Source organism: Ovis canadensis, chromosome 2 (genome assembly GCF_042477335.2).
Source record: "Ovis canadensis isolate MfBH-ARS-UI-01 breed Bighorn chromosome 2, ARS-UI_OviCan_v2, whole genome shotgun sequence".
NCBI classification, from domain to species: Eukaryota; Metazoa; Chordata; class Mammalia; order Artiodactyla; family Bovidae; genus Ovis; species Ovis canadensis.
Genome location: NC_091246.1, coordinates 162,022,486 through 162,036,022, shown reverse-complemented (window position 1 = coordinate 162,036,022; position 13,537 = coordinate 162,022,486).

Genomic DNA, 13,537 nt, shown 5'->3' with positions numbered 1-13,537 from the left:
TCTCCCAGAGTTCACTCAGACTCACGTCCATTGAGTCCTTGATGCCATCCAGCCATCTCACCCTCGATTGTCCCCTTCTCCTCCTGCACCCAATCCCCCCAGCATTAGTGTCTTTTCCAATGAGTCAACTCTTCTAATGAAGTGGCTAAATTACTGGAGCTTCAGCTTTAGCATCATTCCTTCCAAAGAAATCCCAGGGCTGATCCCCTTCAGAATGGACTGGTTGGATCTCCTTGCAGTCCAAGGGACTCTCAAGATTCTTCTCCAACACCACAGTTCAAAAGCATCAATTCTTTGGTGCTCAGCTTTCTTCACAGTCCAACTCTCACATCCATACATGACCACAGGAAAAACCATAGCCTTGACTAGACGGACCTTAGTCGGCAAAGTAATGTCTCTGCTTTTGAATATGCTATCTAGGTTGCTCATAACTTTTCTTCCAAGGAGTAAGTGTCTTTTAATTTCAAGGCTGCAGTCACCATCTGCAGTGATTTTGGAGCCCCCAAAAATAAAGTCTGACACTGTTTCCACATCTATTTCCCACGAAGTGATGGGACTGGATGCCATGATCTTCATTTTCTGAATGTTGAGCTTTAAGCCAACTTTTTCACTCACCGCTTTCACTTTCATCAAGAGGCTTTTTAGTTCCTCTTCACTTTCTGCCATAAGGGTGGTGTCATCTGCATATCTGAGGTTATTGATATTTCTCCCGGCAATCTTGATTCCAGCTTGTGTTTCTTCTAGTCCAGCGTTTCTCATGATGTACTCTGCATATAAGTTATATAAGCAGGGTGACAACATACAGCCTTGACATACTCCTTTTCCTATTTGGAACCAGTCTGTTGTTCCATGTCCAGTTCTAACTGTTACTTCCTGACCTGCATACAGATTTCTCAAGAGACAGGTCAGGTGGTCTGGTATTCCCATCTCTCTCAGTATTTTCCACAGTTTATTGTGATCCACACAGTCAAAGGCTTTGGCATAGTCAATAAAGCAGAAATAGATATTTTTCTGGAACTCTCTTGCTTTTTCCATGATCCAGCGGATGTTGGCAATTTGATCTCTGGTTCCTCTGCCTTTTCTAAAACCAGCTTGAACATCAGGGAGTTCATGGTTCACGTATTGCTGAAACCTGGCTTGGAGAATTTTGAGCATTACTTTACTGGCACGTGAGATGAGTGCAATTGTGCGGTGGTTTGAGCATTGTTTGGCATTGCCTGTCTTTGGGATTGGAATGAAAACTGACCTTTCCCAGTCCTGTGGCCACTGCTGAATTTTCCAAATTTGCTGGCATATTGAGTGCAGCACTTTCACCGCATCATCTTTCAGAATTTGAAACAGCTCCACTGGAATTCCATCACCTCCACTAGCTTTGATTGTAGTGATGCTTTCCAAGGCCCACTTGACTTCACATTCCAAGATGTCTGGCTCTAGATTAGTGACCACATCATCATGATTTTCTGGGTCATGACCAGGAGAAGAGGGGTGTTCAAAAGGAGAGAGACAGATCTAGCCAGTAATCAGTTCCGTAAGTGCTCTCCACAGCTCGGAATACCCAAAGAGATTCAGAGTTTGGTAGAGAAGAGAAGGGGGAGGGAGGAGATAGAGATGACCTAGGGGAGAAAAAGGAGAGCCAAAAAGGGGAGAGGGCAATCAAGCCAGTTATCACACTCCTAAGTAAAAATGGGTACTGAAGATTGGATTCTCAAAGGTACAAAATTGATAACAAATACCAAAAAGCAAAGATAAAAAAATCTAAAGTAGAGGTTAGACTCTCAAAGACACAATACTAAAAAAATAAAAATCACAAGAATTATAAAAAATATATATGAAGTTTGCTTTAAAAATAGGGCCTTTTTAATGCAAGGTAATAGTAGGTTATAAAAGTGAAAATTAAAGCAGTAATAGAGGACTTAAAAAATTAAAAAATGATAATAGTAAAAATATATCTAGGAATTTATCTGGAGCTGTTGCAGGCAGTGTGGGGTCAGTCCAGTTTCAGATAGTTCCTTGTTCCAGCTTTTACTTCTCAAGATCTATAGGCCACTTCCAATGTAGTTGGTACTAACTACAGGGTTTTAATCTGTTGCACCTGTCACTTCCAAAGTGGTTCCTTCTGTTTCTTTTGGCTTCTTCTGTTTAAAAGTCTCTTCAGTGTCTAATTTCCACCCTCATACAAGGGGGCAAAGGTGACCACTTATTTAGGCTCACTTGTTCAGTCGTGCTGTGGGGAGGGAAGAACACTACAAACAAATATCACTGGCATGTGTGGGGAGTGCTCGCAGTGTCTCGGCCACACTGGGTTTGACCCCGCTCACAGCATATGTGCTTTCCCAGTCTACACTGCTCAGGCTCCAGGTTGCTCTGCCGAGGAACTGTCTAAAGTGGGTCCTGGCTTGCGTGCACTTCCCAAGTCTAAGCTGCTCAGGTTCAGGTTTTTGGGTACTCCATAAAGGTGCAGACTTGGTTGGGCCTGCATTTGTGCCCTTCCCAGGTCCAAGCAGCTCAGGTGACCGGGTGCTTGGCCAGCACAGTCTCCTAGGTGCAGTGCATCTTATTGCCTCCCCTTTCCCAGCTGCTTGGTTTCTTGGGTATGCAGCGGGAGTGCCATCTCAGGTCTGCTGTGTGTCTCTTCTGGGGAGCTGATCTCTGGCTGTGACCCTCTGGGTGGATGTCAACTGTCCAAGATCCCAGGAAGACTTGGTTAGCAACTGGTATCCTGCTCGCAGTTTGGTAGAGGATGCCGTCTCTGGGGCCGAGATTGCCCTTTTCCGGCTCTGGCTGCCACCCGCCTGCCTCTCTGCCTCCAGTGGGGGATGGCCCGGTCTGCTGCTGGCTAGCTCTTCTCTGGTATTTGCTCAGTCCTTTGTTCTGTGAGCGGCCTGGCAAGGCCTCAAGTTAGGGCTTTTCGTGGGAAAGTTCTCTCTCTCTGTCTCTCTCTTTTTTTTCTCTCTCTCTGGCTACCCTACAGTTTGGGTTGCTATCTCACATTAGCTCCCTCAGATTGCCCTCGTGGCATTCAGGCCCAGTCCCTACCCTAAGCAATGCAGCCCACGCCTCCTTGCCCAGTCCTTACTTGCTGGTGGTGGATGTGAGCATCTGGGCTACTTCTCTGCTGGAAGTTGCCATTAGGCATGTAATCTGTGGTTTTTTCAAAATTTATTTTTATTATTTTTTAAACTAATTTTTTCATTTGGAACCCTTATGAAGAAGTGAAGTGAAATTCACTCAGTTCTGTCCGAGTCTTTGCGACCCCATGGACTGTAATCCATGGAATTCTCTAGGCCAGAATACTCGAGTGGGTAGACTTTCCCTTCTCCAGGGGATCTTCCAAATCCAGGGATTGAACCCAGGTTTCCTGCATTGCAGGTGGTTTCTCTACCAGCTGAGTCACAGGGGAAGCCCCAAAACACTTGAGTGGGTAGCCTATCCCTTCTCCAGGGGATCTTCCTGACCCAGGAATTGAACCAGGGTCTCCTGCATTGCAGGCAGATTCCTTACCAACTGAGCTATCAGGGAAATCATGAAAACCTTATAACTGATTTTAATTACATCATGTATAGTGAAATTAAAATTTCTATATATTTAAATTCTATGAGATTATATTTAGGTTATTGTTTGTGTTTAAAAGCTAAGCTACCATTGGGTTTTAAGATATGCATATACATACATTCATATTATAAAAAAATGACTTTGTCAGGTGACTTTACTATGCACTTTTAGAAAACCAAAAACTACATTGTGGGTTTTTCAGCTTTAATAGGTATAACTGACAAATAAAACTCTAAGATATTTAAAGAGTACCGTGTGATGACTCGATATATGGACACATTGTGAAAGGATTCCCATCATCTAGTTAATTATCACATTGATCACCTCACATTTGTTATACATATATTTTTATATGAATTAGGAAAGGTTATTTAGGTGCTGCTTATCTATCCTTTTTCATCTTAAAGTTCTGAAGCTGTTTTTTATTCTGAAATCCTTGCCACAGTCTTTTAAGAAATTACTAGAGAATCACTTTTTAAAATCTCCCAACTTCAGATGAAGTGTTTTATGATTTTTCTGTTTCCATAGTGAAATCTTAGAAATAAAAACTTTGACTGCAATCTAATATTTATTTCAGGATCCTAATAGTCCTTATAATTTAGAGCAGGGATTGGTAAATAACGGCCAATCGGCCAAATCTAGCCACTACCTGTTTTATAGATAAAATTCTATTGGAACACAACCAAGCTCATTCACTTACATATTACCTGAAGCAGAGTTGAGTTGTTGTGACAGAGACTGTATCTTTTGCAAAGCCTAGCATATTAATTGTCTGGCTCTTTACAGAAAAAATTTACTGACTCTTGATTTAGAGTGTTAGGATTCTAGTCTTTTCCAGACTAACTCTTTATGAACACTTCTTGATTTTGCTACATCTGCTTATCACTTATTATTTACTTAATATTTTTTTAAGGAGACCCATGGATCCCAGGGACAGAGGAGCCTGGTAGGCTGCTGTCTATGGGGTCCCACAGAGTCAGACATGACTGAAGTGACAGCAGCAGCAGCAGCATTTTTTAGTTAAAGTTATTTTAAGGGCAATCTTTATATTATTTAAATAAAAACATTAGTAAAACAAAAAGACATATTTATGAAAGCAAATATGCTTAAAAGTTAATTTATTAAATTCTCACTGAAACTATTCCCCAACAGTCTGTGACCTAGGTAAAAAGGAGATATTCAGTTGTTGGAGAGACAATAAAGATATCTTGCCACTAAAATTGAAACTTTAATCTTGTTTTAGTTAGAAGAATCAAGTGAGAAGAAAAGATAATGGTATGATTTTCTCATTATATGTGATTCATGTCATTCAATGACACTTCTGAGTTCCTGCTACAATCACTACGCTTGCATGTGTGTGCCTGCTAAGTCACTTCAGTCTTTCCAACTCTTTGAGACCTCTGGACTGTAGCTTACCAGGCTCCTTTGTCCATGGGATTCTCCAGGAAAGAATACTGGAGTGGGTTGCCATGTCCTCCTCCAGGAGATCTTCCCAACCTAGGGACTGAACCCACATCTCTTATATCTCCTGCATTGCCAGGGGAGTTCTTTACCACTCGTGCCACATGGGAAACCACACAATAACCATATCACCCCTAACCTTGTATAGGTTTCCCACGTGGAGCCAGTGGTAAAGAAATCCCCTGCCAATGCAGGAGATGTAAGAGATGTATGTTCAATCTCTGGGTCAGGAAGATCCCCTGGAGAAGGGCATGGCAACACATTCCAGTATTCTTGCCTGGAGAATTCCATGGACAGAGAAGCCTGGCGGGCTACGGTCCATGAGGTTGAAAAAAGGCAGACATGCCTGAACACATGGGAGCAGTACTTAATCTTGTATATCTGCAGCAATACACATTGTACACTTTCAGAAACCCTGGGTAAACAATGACAATGAGAAAGCTAAAGCTAGCTAAGGCATATTTAGAGCTTACTCTTCTTCACATGAAGAGCTCTGCAAGTGGAAATTTATTTCGTTCTCACAAGAACCTCTGAAATAGGCTCTATTTCCTTTTTCATTGTACAGATGTGACAGCTAAAGCAGAGAGAGGTGGGTAACTTGCTCATAGTCCATTGGATTAAAAATGACAAAGTTGGCAATGAGGTAGTGATAAAAGTTTAGGAATGGAGGCTTCACCACCAATTTTGCTTCTAGAAAACTTGAGAAGAGTTGTGAATTTTCCCTTTTCTCTTTGTATTATAAATATAAATTTATTTCCATAAATTCAAAGTTTAACTTGGCTAAATCTATTGTGAAAAAGTAATATGAATAATATTAACAATAAAGATAATTTGGAAACAACCAAAAAACAATACAACCTTTGGGATCAAATAGATTCCAGAGCGTGAGTCTATTGCCTGATCTATAGTGAAATGATTAAGGTGTTTAGGAATGCTACCCCATGGTACCAAATATGATAAAAACTGCCCATGCACAGCAGGAAGACCTAGGCTACATTTGAGTTTGGGCTCTGCCTCTGCATGTTTTTAGGTTGTGTAACCTCTCAAAGTTAGTTCCTAATCATTAAGCAAAGATTAAAAAGTCTATCTGATAAAAAGTACTAAATGAGACAATGTGTATAAAGGGTCTCAGGAATATGGTTCTTTCAAGAAATCTTAGCTATTTTTCTTCTCCTGTTTGGTTTTCTTTAGCATGTAGTAGAATAAAAAGACCAAACTTGTTGGGACTAAATATCACAGGTGGGGAATATTTGCTTAGCCTCAGATGTGACAATTCTCTTTGTGACATGGAAGCAGTAGTTTTGACTTTTTTTTTTGCCACTGAATATTAAATTCCATTCAGATTTCAAGGTCAAATACTCTTTAGTCATATGGAAACATAAACTTACTTAGAAACTGAGGACTCAAACTACCAGGAGTTGAAAGCAACCTCTGACATTTACTAGCCCTGTGATTTTAAGTAGGTTTAACTTTCCTCACCTCTGTTTCCTTATCTGTAAAATAAAAACAATGAGAGCATGTCATTCAGAAGGCTAGGAAAATTAGATGTTAATTTTGTAGGTTTACAACACTGCCCGATACTTATGAAAACTCTATAGTGTGTGCTCAGTTGTGTCTGACTCTTTATAGCCCTATGAATTGTAGCCCATCAGGCTCCACTGTCCATGGGATTTTCTAGGCAAGAATACTGGGGCAGGTTGACATTTCCTACTCCAGGGGATCTTCCCAGCCCAGGGATTAAATCAGCATCTCTTACATCTCCTGCATTGGCAGGAGGGTTCTTTACCACTAGTGGCACTTATAAGCACTCTATATGTATTGTTAAATAGAATACTTTGACATTTCTGAAAAATGTCATTGAAGCAATAATTATAACTCTTCTTGAGGTTATTGGTAAACATTATTTTATCATTGTACCACAAATCCTCCATCTATGAGCTCTTAAATAATGAGAAGGGCTGGATTCTACACTGTTGTCTTTAGTTCTTGCTCTTCATGAAGTACATAATAGTTACCTTGTTGTCAAGGTAACAGGATTCAGGAAGGTTCTATAAAATGAGAATGGGAGTCATTAAAGAAAATAGCACCAGGAAATACTTTAGAAAGGGAGATGGCTTAATAACAGACTTTTATTGAAGCAAAAGTGTCTCGATCTCATTGAAGGCAGAGAATCGATTTCTCTGTAGTTCAGCTGCCTTATTGAAAATAGCCTGTATTTTCAAACAAGAGCTTGGCATTTAGTATCACCACAATAATGGGGTAGAACTTTTGAGAGTGAGAATAAAGGGAGTTAATAAAGATTTTTTTCCTTTGAGAAAAAGACATAAAATAACAGTAGATGTCACTGACTTATGATTGGGGGAAAATGATATATGAAGAGATTAACAGAATGGGTCTCAGCATTATGAAGTATATATCAATATAGCCATTTCACTTGGCTTCTCTATTCAAGTCCTGGAACCAACTCACTTTTGTGCTAAGCCAATGGTTAATAATGATAAAACAAATCTAATGATAAAACAAAAAATATAATTTGGGGCCACATAACCTCATTTACATATTACCTAAAATTGTTCAAAAGAAAGATTTGTTATTGAACACAGATTCCTGTGCCCAATGCACAGTAAGGCCAGACAAACTGAAATGTTGCAGTGTGAGCAGAGAAAGGATTATTGCAGGGCTGAACAAGGAGAACAGGTGGCTTGTGCTCAAAAACTGAACTCTCTGATGGTTTGGGGGGAGAAGCTTTTTATTTTTAATTAATTTTTAATGGAATATGTCTGATTTACAATGTTGTATTAATTTCTACTGTGCAGCAAAGTGAATCAGTTATATGTGTACATATATCCTCTTTCTTTTGGGATTTCCTTCTCATTTAGATCACCATGGAGCACTGAGTAGAGTTCCCTGTGTTATACAGTAGGTTCTTATTAGTTATCTGTTTTATGCATGTGTGCACACATGCTAAGTCATCTCACTCGTGTCCAACTCTTTGCAACCCTATGGACTGTAGCCCCACCAGGCTCTTCTGTCCATGGGATTCTCCAGGCAAGAATACTGGAGTGGGTTGCCACGCCCTCCTCCAGGGGATCTTCCCTATCTGGGGATCAAGCCCACATCTCTTGCATTGTCTACTGCATTTCAGGAAGATTCTTTACTGCTGAGCCAGCAGGGAAACACTTATCTGTTTTATACATGATATCAATAGCGTTTAGGGCTTCCCTGGTGTCTGTGGTAAAGAATTCGCCTGCTAATGCAGGAGACAAGGGTTTGATCCCTGGGTTGTGAAGATCCCCTGGAGAAGGAAATGGTGACCTACTCCAGTATTCTTACCTGGCAACCCCATGGACAGAGGAGCCTGGAAGGCCTGTCCAATCCCTGGGGTTGCAAAGAGTTGGACACGACTTAGTGACTAAACAATAACAACAATCAATCAATAGTGTATACATGACAATCCCAATCTCCTAATTCATCCCATCCACCCTCCCATTTCCTAGGGGAGAAGTTTTTATAGGAGAAATTTGGGGTGAGGGCTGGAGGATATGTGACTTTCTTCTGATTGTTTGGTGGTGAGGTAACAGGGTGAAGTTCTCAGAATCCTGCACTCAGCCAGAAGTCACCATCCTCTACCTGGGTGGAGGCTTCAGTTCCTGTAGAAAAACTCAAAGATATTCCTTCAGAGGAACCAGGAACCTGCCCTATCACCCCACTATTATTTCTTGACTGCTCCTGCCTTGTTTCTGCATTCCCTCTCTTCTCTGATTAGCAACTGTTAGTCTGTTCTCAGGTATTCAAGGAGGTTCTCGGAGGCTAAAGCCTTTTCTTGAGAAAGAGAAATGGGAGCATGGAAAGGATTTGTACCCCAGAGGGCCCCACAGGGTCCTACTTGGTTTTAGGTTTTTGCTATTTTTGCTTTTTACCATAAACGTACTTTTTAAAAACAAAACGATGTTTATTCTTTTTTATTTTTTTGCAAAGTCAAGAAAAGAGGAGTGTATGAGAAAAAAGACCAAAGTATACGAGATGTTTAACAACTTCATTGCTTATTTTATCTTAATGCATACTATCTCATCTGATAACAACATATTAAAAACTAAGAAAAAATATTGAGAATCTCAATTGAGGGTCTTGATTATGAGTGATAGAAACTGACTAGTTTTTCTAATAGTAAAAGATGCATCCTTGCTTGAGATTCCATGGCAATGGCTGATGCCACCACAGATAATTCTAGCCAGTTCCTTTTCTTTGTATTATTGCTTCAAAGCCCTTGGCACAGAGCCAACTGGCTGAGACTAGGCCACGTGTTTGTGTCCTGGCTGTAGGGGTGGGGAGCTGAGCCATCTGCTTCCTCTTAGATGCCATAGTGGGTGGGCAAAAATTTGCTTCACATCAAGTCTCACACAATGGGGTCTCCCCTTAGGAAAGAAGTTGAGATACAACAAATAACAGCAAATACAAACATCCTAGAGTATAACTTTTAAAAGACTGAAAAAAAGAAGAGATAGAATCGAGCCCTTTTATATATGTGCTATGTATTGCATATGGTAAGCTATTTTGTATGAGAACTCAAGAACTTGCCTGGTAATTAATGTCATCTTATATGAACTCACTCTCCTGGATGTCCCAGAAGTGCAGCTCCATCCCACTGAAGATGTTTTAAAGGCTCCTGGAAGCCAAATAAATAATCTCTTTCCTGACCCATGGAAATAAAAGTAAGCAGAAATAGCTTGTCTTCTTGAATGCTAGACTCATAAAATTAATGTCTTCCCTCTCCTAGTCTGGCTTTTCTTTGACTAGGTGCTGATAGTACAGTTGGTCCTGCTAAAGAGTCCTCTCAAAGAATTCCACAGGGAGGTGTCTTATACCAACTACTGGTGGTTATTAGAACTTAATATAGATGTACAGCTTTGGCCATCTGATGCAAGGAGTTGACTCATTGGAAAAGACCCTGATGCTGGGAAAGATTGAGGGTAGGAGGAGAAGGGAGAACAGAGGACTAGATGGTTGGATGGCATCATCGATTCAATGGACATGAGTTTGAGCAAACTCTGGGAGATGGTGAAGGACAGGGAAGCCTGGCATGCTGCAGTTGATTAGGTCGCAAAGAGTCAGACATGACTTAGTGATTGACCAACAACAGCAGCAGCATCTTTTATTCTCAGCTTGGTCTTGGGTCTTAGTCCAATTTGGACTAAGTTTTTCATAGAAAAACTGAGAGACTTCACTTTCACTTTTCACTTTCATGCACTGGAGAAGTTTTTCACAGGAAAACTCCCATTGCTATCTAGTAACTGACAGTTGGTGTTCCTGAAGAGGACAGAATAAATGATTCAGATAAATATTCAAAGACAGAATAGAAGAAATATCTTGAAATAAAGAAATCTGTGGCTAGAAGGGCACAGTATATGCAAGGGAAAAGATAGTAGAGCAGGACCAATATCAATCTATATTCTAGAGAAGTTACTGGATTTCAAGGATCTAGGAACCATTCTTAAGGCAAAAGAAAAAAATTAGCATATTTAGACTACATCACAGTGACTTTCAATGACAGAGTATCATGGAGCAACATCAGATATATAAGAGGAAAAAGTATGATTCAATGATTTTTTTTAATTTTATTAAAGATAAAGATCAAAGATCCATGTTGTCCACTGTGCAAAAAAGAATATAGCACAAATTCAGTTCAGTTCAGTTCAGTTCAGTTGCTCAGTTGTGTCCGACTCTTTGCGACCCCATGAATTGCTGCACGCCAGGCCTCCCTGTCGGAGAAGGCAATGGCACCCCACTCCAGTACTCTTGCCTGCCAAATCCCATGGAGGGAGGAGCCTGGTAGGCTGCAGCCCGTGGGGTTGCTAGGAGTTGGACACAACTGAGAGACTTCACTTTCGCTTTTCACTTTCATGCACTGGAGAAGGAAATGACAACCCACTCCAGTGTTTTTGCCTGGAGAATCCCAGGGATGGGTGAGCCTTGTGGGCTGCCATCTCTGGAGTTGCACAGAGTCGGACACGACTGAATTGACTTAGCAGCAGCAGCAGCAGCAGCAGCAGCAGCAGCAGCAGCAGCAGCAGCAGCAGCAGCAGCAGCAGGCCTCCCTGTCCATCACCAACTCCAAGAGTTCACCCAAACTCACATCGAGTCGGTGATACCATCCAGCCATCTCATCCTCTGTCGTCTCCTTCTCCTGCTGCCCCCAATCCCTCCCAGCATCAGAGTCTTTTCCAATGAGTCAACTCTTCACATGAGGTGGCCCAAGTACTGGAGTTTCAGCTTCAGCATCATTCCTTCCAAAGAACACCCAGGACTGATCTCCTTTAGAATGGACGGGTTGGATCTCCTTGCAGTCCAAGGGACTCTCAAGAGTCTTCTCCAACACCGCAGTTCAAAAGCATCAATTCTTCAGCGCTCAGCTTTTTTTACAGTCCAACTCTCACATCCATACATGACTACTGGAAAAACCATAGCCTTGACTAGACGGACCTTTGTTGGCAAAGTAATGCCTCTGCTTTTGAATATGCTGTCTAGGTTGGTCATAACTTTCCTTCCAAGGAGTAAGCGTCTTTTAATTTCATGGCTGCAATCACCATCTGCAGTGATTTTGGAGCCCCCCCAAATAAAGTCTGACGCTGTTTCCACTGTTTCCCCATCTATTTCCCATGAAGTGATGGGACCAGATGGCATGATTTCGTTTTCTGAATGTTGAGCTTTAAGCCAACTTTTTCACTCTCCTCTTTCACATTCATCAAGAGGCTTTTTAATTCCTCTTCACTTTCTGCCATAAGGGTGGTGTCATCTGCATATCTGAGGTTATTAGGCCTTGGAAAAAGATGACCTGATGAAGTTTTTCAAGGTGGTTGAAAATCAGACATTAGAGAAGTGAGTCATGATGAGGATCTTGGAAATTGCGAAACTGGTATTAGAAGGCTGGGAACGAAAATTAACATGTCTCTATTACAATCAGGGCTCAACAATTATGAGAATTATGGTTATAGGGAAGTATCTAAGTGTTAAAAGTGTAAGCAATGCAAAAATAATAATCTACAAAGCAAAATAATGAAAGATGAGGAGAAAATGTGATAGAAATGCAGTGCACTTTTTTAGCAGAAAGTCAGAAAACATTCTAATGTAGATAGTTCAAGAAATATGCTTTAATATACCATTTAAACTTTTCTTAAAAAAATGAAAGAGATTAGAGACTCACAGACCTAGAGAATGAACTTATGGTTGCTGAGGGAGGGGAGGAGAAAGGAAAGAGATAGTTAGGGAGTTTGGGAATGACATGTACACAATGCTGTATTTAAAATGGATAACCAACAAGGTCCTGCTCTATAGTACAGGGAACTCTGTTCAATGTTATGTGGCAGCATGGATGGGAGGGGAGTTTGAGGGAGAATGGATACATGTATATGTATGGCTGAGTCTCTGCTGTCCACCTGAAACTACCACAATGCTGTTAATCATCTATATTCCAAAATAAAATGAAAAGTTTAAGAAAAAAAAAAAGAGATCAGAGACAACTTCATAAACAACAGAAAAAATAAAATACAAATATCAGAAAACATAAATAAAATATTAGGAATAAGAACAAAGTATATCTGTTTTTTAAAAAAGAAGATAACTGAGATAAATTACCTATAACAAGAGGAATGGTCTCAAATTAGTTTCATGAGAATAGGGATTCTGCCTATTTCATTTATTGTTGTCTCTTAAATTTTTAGAACAGAGATAAAATCAAACTGACTTGAAAATGAAGAAAGTATTTGGCTTATGTGTTAAAAAAACAAAATTCAACTGAGTAAATTTTAAAGATCTTACTGGCTTTTTTCAATGATTCAAGAATTGGGCAGTATCCAGTCTGGCAGATAGAAATGAGCTCAGAGGAGCTATACAAAATGAATCACTCAGCAGCAGAAGGCAGCAGGAACAAGGAAGTTACCCTAGGCCGGAAAAGTTGATTGGATGTGGGAAGGTTGATGTCCTTCTGGGCAAGGGAGGGGTCTCTTAAATAAATTATCTAACCAGTGCTGATGAGGGGATTCCTGATTGACTGGTTTAAGATTCCATTTCCGGGAGAGCTGAAGGTGTAATTAAGTTTCAGTTTGGTGATGTGGGACTTAGCAGTAGTGATTCTATTTTGAACCTGTTATCTTATTTTTAGCATTTGTAACCAAAGGTCTAGTGGAATAGTGGGTGCCCTGAGGGTCTCTGTCTTTGGTTTTCTGTGAAGGTCTTTTGTGTGTACTGAAAAGGAAAGGCAGTGGAAAGGCAGATAGGATTACCTCCTGGTGAATTTAGACCAGACTTCACATAAGTGTGGGGCTTCCCTGGAGGCTCAGAGGTTAAAGCGCCTGCCTGCAATGCAGTAGACCCAGGTTCAATCCCTGGGTCAGGAAGATCCCCTGGAGAAGGAAATGGCAACCCACTCCAGTATTCTTGCTTGGAGAATCCCATGGACGGAGGAGCCTGGTAGGCTACAATCCACGGGGTCACAAAGAGTTGGACACGACTGAGCGACTTCACTTTC